Source organism: Balaenoptera physalus (assembly GCF_965194825.1).
Source record: "Balaenoptera physalus genome assembly, chromosome: 1".
Taxonomy (NCBI): domain Eukaryota; kingdom Metazoa; phylum Chordata; class Mammalia; order Artiodactyla; family Balaenopteridae; genus Balaenoptera; species Balaenoptera physalus.
Window position 1 is genome coordinate 174721751 of NC_138882.1, and position 7689 is coordinate 174729439.

The window sequence follows — 7689 nt, forward strand, 5'->3', positions numbered from 1 at the left end:
GGACCCTCTGCAGCTCCCCAGAAGGGACAAGGGGTGGGTGGGGAGAGGCCTGAGAGTCTAGCTCATTGGATTTCACTTGAGGCAACTGTGCCCCCAGGGGGCTTTTGGAGAGGTTTGGAGGCAGTTTTGTTAGTCACAATGACTGGGGGCTCCTACTGGCATGCAGTGGACAGGGAGGGGGGTGCTTAACAGCCTGCCATGTACCCTGCAATGAAGATTTGTCCCGCCCCCTGGCTCCCCCATTGAGAGACTCCAGCAGCTGATGTGCCTCCGGGTGGAAACAAGACGAACAGGGAATAAGGATTCCCACCTCTCCCATCAGGAAGTTGTTGACCCCTGACTTACTAAGGGAATGGCCAGGGGAAAGAGTCTGGGGGCTGGCAATCACTGCTACGCTTGGCAGACAATGACTAAGCATTGACTCTGTGAAGGGCCCTTTGCTAGGCAGGACCCTGGGAACACAGAAATGAACAAGACCTGTCCCTGTCCTAGAAGAGTTCACAGTCAGGCTGGGGAGAAATAATAGTAATAATAACTCATTTATTAAGTGTCAGCTGAATGCCAGATGTGTTTACATCCATCTTTTCATTTAACCCATTCCTGAATCTGGTTCTATGATTAGCGCCCGTCCCCCATTTACAGATGAGGAAACTGAGGCCCAGGGGTTACATGATGTACCAAGGTCACACAGATATACGTGACAGAGCTGGGATTTGAACCCAGGTCTCACACCAAGGCCCATGATCCTTCTACCAGACCTTGCTGCCTCTGGGCCTTGGGAAAAGATCCTATCTGCCCCAGGTGGATGTCTGGGTGATCCTTCTCTCTCGAAATATTGGTAGAAGGAGTCCCTGGAAACCCCCGAAGCTGAGTGACTTAAAGGAAAGTGGATGAGGTGGCCAATGCAGATGGAGCATTCCCTGTGCTCAGCCCTGTGCTGGGGATGGCTGAACAGGAGCGATAAGATGGGTAGAAGCCAAGTGGCTGCTTAGAGAAGTGGTCACAGGAGTGGGAGCCTTAGCTCTGTACATTCCAACTCTCAGGGGCCAAGGCTTCCAGAAGGCCATGGTCTCTTGCCAACCAAACTCACAAGAGCCTGATGTATAAACCAGAAGCCTAGTGTTTCCACCTGCCATGGAGTAAGCAGATAAGAGAGCACAGTTCTGGAGCTGTAGTGTAGTATTGTGAATCTTGCCTCTACCACTTGCTAGCTGTGCCATTTAGTGCAAGCTATTAATCTCTCCAAGCCTCAATTTCTTCATCTTTGAAATGGAAATAAATGCACAATACATGTTAGCTGTCTTTGTCACTACCACTTACAAATCATTTATTCTATGCCAGACATCCTACTAAGTGCATGCAGCCTACTAAGTGCACAGAGCCCTATAAGGTGAGGGCTACTATATCCTGATTTTACTAATAGGGAAACTGAAGCACAGTGAAGTAAATAGATTATAGGACATAATGGCAGAGCAGGGGCTTGAACCCGGTCCTCTGACTCCAGAATCAGTGCTCTCAGTCTCTAGAGTCTTTTCCTGGGACCAAACTATTCCTGTCTGCCCAAAGGGGCTCTGCCTGGCACCTGGATGTCCATTTAGTTTAAATGGAGGCCCAGCAGGGCAGTGAGCCACCTGGAGTCCACCAGGCCCCCATGACTCCTCAGCAGAAACCAGAGCCACCTGAGCCTGGAATCCCTATGTCTACTGGTTCCCTGTCCCTCCCTCTGGTGCAGCCGAATGAATTCTCCCTTGCACCCCCTTTTCTGTGCATCCTTCTGTTCCCTTCAGATAGAGCACAATGCAATTGATTAGGCCTCTGTTTTCTCAATTTCAATCACATCCTCGCCCTGCCTCCCTGAGATTACAGGCGGGTCACCTTGATTGCGGTTTCCACCGTTCACAAAACTCTTCAGTCATTTACAAAACCATCTCTCGCCTCATTCACTCCCCCACCTGGCTCTTCTCCTCTGTGATGCATGATTTTACTGGCTTAAGACTCAGAGGGCAATTTTATTTCCAAGTTCATGGTGGGAGAGGAGGACACCTAATTGACTAATGCTGGGTGTTTCACATGCCTCGTCTAATTTGAGCCTCGCCATGAGGCAGTGCAGAAGTATGATTATTCCCGTTTTACAAAAGTGGAAACAAAGACTCTGAAAGACTACAACGCTTGCTCAAGGTCATCCAGCTGGATGATAGAGTCAGGATTTGAATGCAGGTTTGTGTGACTTCAAAGTCTTATGCATCCCTCTGTGTCACATTGCCTTATTTGATGGAGCAGCATGGGAAAGTATAATACTAAACCAGAGTCAGGGCCAGGGAGGATGGGGGTGGGGGTAGCCCCATATGTGCTGAGGATTGTTTTCGTAAAAGAGCCAAGTCATTTATTAATTTCACACACATCTACTGATGTCTCCTGTAGGCTGGTCCTGTCCAGGAGACAGAACAGTAAACAATTACAACAATTAGGGGCAAGGTCAGTCTGGAGGCCAAGGGAGACTTCTTGGAGGAGGTGAAAGAAAAGTCTGCTTGATGAAGCAGCCAGAGGGTAAGATCATCTCCCACTGAGGGAATGGCATGTGCAAAGGTCCAGAGGTATGGGAGAGCAAGGCCAAGTCAGGCAAGAGCAAATAATTATGTTTGGGAGGGTTGAGGGAAAAGATGAGGCATATAAGAAGATGGCTGGAAGGTCAGAGGCAAGAGGTAGGAGGGTCAGAAAACCAAGGGTTATGGTCCCTGAGTTGTGGAGAAAAGTCAGAGAGAAAAAATCTCGGTGCCCCAGGACCTATTGAGATGAGTCTATTCTGGATCCCACTGCTCCAGTTCTGAGCTGGGTGGACCCACTATCCACTCCAGGAGTTCTCTCCCAGGTACAGTATCAAAGCCTCCCTCCCACCCGGCCATCCACATCCATTACACCACACACACACACACACACACACCCTGGATGGTCTTGCAGTGGAACACACACACACACACACACACACACACAATCAGCCTGGATGGTCTTGCAGTGGTGTCCATACTCCCTCTAGTGGTCATTCTGGGCACTACATCCAAAACTGCAAGAAACTTTCCTCCGAGACAGGAGGACCAGGTCCCTTCAGAGCCTCCCCATCCATCAGAATGGAAGAGACAGTAATTCAGTACAGTTGCTGCTCTCAGAAATCTCACAATTTAATGATGGTGAGGGTGAAGGGGACAGGCACAGGCAGAAGATGTAGGAGAACAGGGGAGGGTCCTAACTCAATTGGGCAGGGGGAAGTCTTCTCAGTGGAGGTGTTGCTTCACCACCGGAGACCTGAAAAAGGAGTGAAAGTTTGCTAGCAAGAAAGAAGCAAGCAAGAGAGGGGTATTCCAGACTTGACAGAATTAAGTAGCTCAGAGGCAGGAAATGGGACCGTGCAGAGAGTTACAATTAAGTAGGTGTGACTGGAGTGAAATTTGAGGGGAATCAGTGGCTAAAGATGAAGATGACAAGGTAGGCAGGGGGTCTTGTCTGCCATTGCCCTCGGGCTAGGATTCCAAACCTTGGGCCACAGAAGCCAGTGAAGGGTTTTGAGCAGGGTAATAACGGAGTCAGATTCATTTTCCAGAAGGAGCCCAGTGGTGACCAACACGGAGGAAGGATGGGAGGGGAAGAGGTGGGAGAGGAACACCCTTCTTGGACACAAAGAACCACACCAGGTCACACAGAGCTTTGGGCAGGCCTGTGAACCAGACATATCAACACACGTGATGACACCTACAGACATGTCAGTGGGACCCCAGGCTGAGCAGCCAGACAAACAAACACATACTGACATACACTCAGACATATGGTCCTCGAGCCAAAAGGAAACCAAGGACACACATTTACCCCCAGACACAGGCTGACAGTGAGAACCATGCACACCCTGATGGACACAGGAATTCACACACACACACGCAGTGTGGCTGTCAAGGGCTCTACCCTGCCCCCCTCTCTCTCCCCCTGGGTCCCTCACCACCTCGGGCAGGAACAAAGCTGACCTTTGCCCTCTGGCCTCTGGCCTCTCCTCCCACACCCCCTGCCCAGAGGGAGGAGCCGTTTGAAGTCTGGGCTGCAGCTGGGGTTTCCTGTTGCCTGGAGGAATGTGGGAGGACTTTCAGGGAGGGGCGAGTGCAGGGAGGCTAGCCCACGAGGAGGGATAATGGGGACCTGGGGGCCTTGGTTCCCACTGTACCACAATGAAGGAGGGCTTCCTGCTTCCATGGTCTCTTGGGCCCCAGCTCTGAGCCGTTCCCATCCAGAGGAGGGGAAAACCAAGGCCATAATGGCTCCAGTCCAACGGGCCTCTTGTTCCTGGCTCTGTAGCTCAGTGGCTCAGGACAGGCCCTCAACCTCTTTTGGCCCAGTTTCTCCTTCTGTGGACTGGGATGAATCCCTCTCCAGCAATCCAGATCTTTGCTGAGGTAGCTCCAAGAGTGGGAACAACCCCAGAACTTCTGTAGTCAGGGAAGGCAAGGCTCCCTTCACTCTGCCCTTTCCAGGAGCTCCAGGGGCCTGGTTCCAGGCTGCTGTGACCTCTCAGTTACTGTCATTGTTATTATCATGACTTAATAATCCCTCAGCATGCCCGTGCCAGTTTTCAAAGTGCTTTCACATCCATGTGTTCAGTAAATCTTCTCAACAGCTTTGCCTGTAACACAGAGAAAGGATTACTCCTCAATTTTACACATGTGGAAATTGAGACTCAGAGAGTTTAAGGACACACAAGTAAAAGCAGAATCAGAACCAGGTCTGGGGAATTCCCCGGCGGTCCAGGGGTTAGGACTCCACGCTTCCACTGCAGGGGGCCCAGGTTCTATCCCTGGACGGGGAACTAAGATCCTGCATGCCGCTTGGCACAGCTAAAAAAAAAAGAACCAGGTCTGTCTGGCCCCTATTCCACATGGCCTCCAAACCCTTAGGCCCCAAAACTTTACCTCTGGACTCTCACCTCTATTTCCTAGGGTCTAGCTATACCACCTTCTGCTTACATTGAATCAAAAATGGTTGGAGTGAGCGGAACCCAGAAAGGGATGATGCAGGTTCTTCCAGAACCTGGGTCCCCTCCTTCAAGTCCGCTTTCTCTGGGAGCTTATAGCTACCCTGCCCAGCCTGAGGTGACCCCAGATGCTGTTTTTGAGGACTGGGTAGCCCCCTTTTAGACTAGGCTGGTGAAGCAGAGATGGCAATTAGACACTAGGTGGCAGCAGCCACCTACAGGAAGACTCGGCTTGAGTTTGGGGAGCCCACCCCCCCTCACCCAACACAATTTTAAGAGGTTCCAAGAGAAAGACCAGCCCCCAAATGACTGGGAAACCCTGTAATGCTTGGTTTCCAGCTATGCCCAACACCTTGGGGACTAAGAGCACCCACCCTGTCTGGGGAGGGGGCCGCTGAAGCAGCCTGGAGTGGGCGGGGAATGCATGGACAACCCCACCTAACTTCTATTCCCCTCTCACTCGTGGAGCCGTGGGCCCTACTAACCTTGCACCTTACGACCTAACCTCTCCCCTCCCATGCCTTTCCCAAATGCCTTTTCATTCCAATCTACCTGGGGCTCCCTATTTCCCAGAAGCTATCCTGTATGCCCACCCAATTCCCTCCCCAAATTTGATTCAGCTTAGGTGGGATCTTCATGCCCTTGGGCAGAGCCTAATAGTTAAGGATGTTGTGAGGGGGTAAAAGAAAGGGGAACCTGGGCCTCTCCTACGCTCCCCAGTGATAAGTCTCGCTGGTGGGGGACCAGCTGGTGCAAGATGCCAAAGTCCCATCTATTTGTGATAACTTTAGACTCAGGCTTTGGAGGTGCAAAGGGCCCCTAATGACTTTAACCACTGCTTTCATTAATATCTGACCTTATAATTGTTCCCATTCAATGAATAAATCTTTGAACCCAGGGCTTGCCTGCAAGGAGAAGCTGCTCCCAAACGGGGGCCTCTGCAGCTGGCCATGCCAGCCCCATGATGCCAGATCAATAGGTGTACTATTTAGACCCTAAACCTCTCACATGGCTGCTGTGCTCCCAGTCCCCGCAAAGGGCCAACAGAGAGTGCCCCCTAGATCCCCTCTTTTGCCCTCTGGGGGTTCCAGACTGTCTAGAGGAGGGGCTTGGGAAGGGTGGAGGTGTAGGGAAGGTGGTGACAGGGAGCTGCAGTTGGCAAAATGACACCACCTGCCTTTGTCACATGCTGGCCATCACCTCGCAACACCCCGCAGGGCCAAAGGAAGAGTCAGAAACAGGTGGGACAAGGACAAAGGCACCGCTGAAGAAACTTCAGACGTGGGGCAAGACAGAAAAAAGCCAGCAGACACTGGACAAAGGAATGTCAGACACACAGATGAAGTGGGACCAGTGCAGGACCAGTCAGGGCCGGTAGACACCGAGGACTGGACAGCCACCATGCCTTATTCATCTCCGTGTCCCCTGTGAGCCCTGCACACCTCAGTTAACATTTGTCGAATTGAAGTGCCAAGGGAGGACACACAGACACTGGGAGAGAAGGTCAGACGGAGACCTGGGGAGTCAAAGCTCCCTGCCACAGCCCAGAGGTTAAGCAGTGGGCTTTGGAATGAAACGGATCCTGGTCTGGCTGGGCTCTACCACTTCTTCAGTGGGTTTCATGGGCCTCAGTGCCCTCATCTCTAAAATGGAAATGATAACAGTACCATTTCACCAGGTCTTTGCAGGACTCAAGAGCCCTGCGGTGTTCAGTAAATGGCAGCAGCAGCAGTTTTCCTTTCTGGGCTGTCCAGATATCTTCCCTTGGTAACCAGGCCCTGGCAGTGCACATTTCCATCTGTGGGGATAGGCCAGGCAGGGGGCCCAGAGCGAGGGGCTGGATAACAGATGTGACCTGAAGAGGAGGTAGGTGAAAGTGCTGAGTCCAGCCCCCTGGGCACAGCAGGGGCTCTGAACTGTTGAATCTGAATGTTGCTTCCTGACACAAGGAAAAAGCTCAGTCGAATTCAGGAAGGCAAGCGGTGTGTGTGTGTGTGTGTGTGTGTGTGTGTGTGTGTGTGTGAGAGAGAGAGAGAGACAGAGACAGAGAGAGAGACAGAGAGAGAGATCTGTGGATTATCCAGGAATTTGTGCCCTCGCCACCCTTGGACTTCTAGAAAAACTAAGCTTTGGTGGGGGTCGCTAAACCCAGAGCTCAGAACTTGAGACGGGGTCACTGAGTGAGGAGGAGGTGCTGGTGGGCTTTGAGGTTTCTAGAGCAGCCCTCTCGCCATAAACCCTTGCGCTTTACTCAGTAGGAAACCTTTTCATAAAGGGAGAACGCCCCCAAATTCAGGGAGCCGGTCCTCTCCTCTTTCCTCTTCCTCTCTTATTTAATTGGGATGCCCCAGAAAGTAGCAGGCCTTTTAGCTAATCCCTCGAGTCCCTGTTCTACTCTCATTCCCTTCGCAGACCCCGCCCCTTCCCTCCCGCCCGTAACCTCTGCTCAAGCCAGAGCCCCCGCGGGGGACTAGGAACGTGGGAAACGTTCCCAATCCTTGGGGAGAACCAGCACCCCTTGGTAAAAGAGAACTCGCCCCGGCCGCAAGGGCCCGGGCGCTGGGGTCCCTGCAGGGTCCCGGCCGCGCCGTCGGAGCTGCTGGCGCCGCCCCGCCCGCCCCGCGCGCCGAGCGGCCGAGGCGGGGACTACAAGTCCCGGCGTGCCGCGCGCGCGCTCCCCC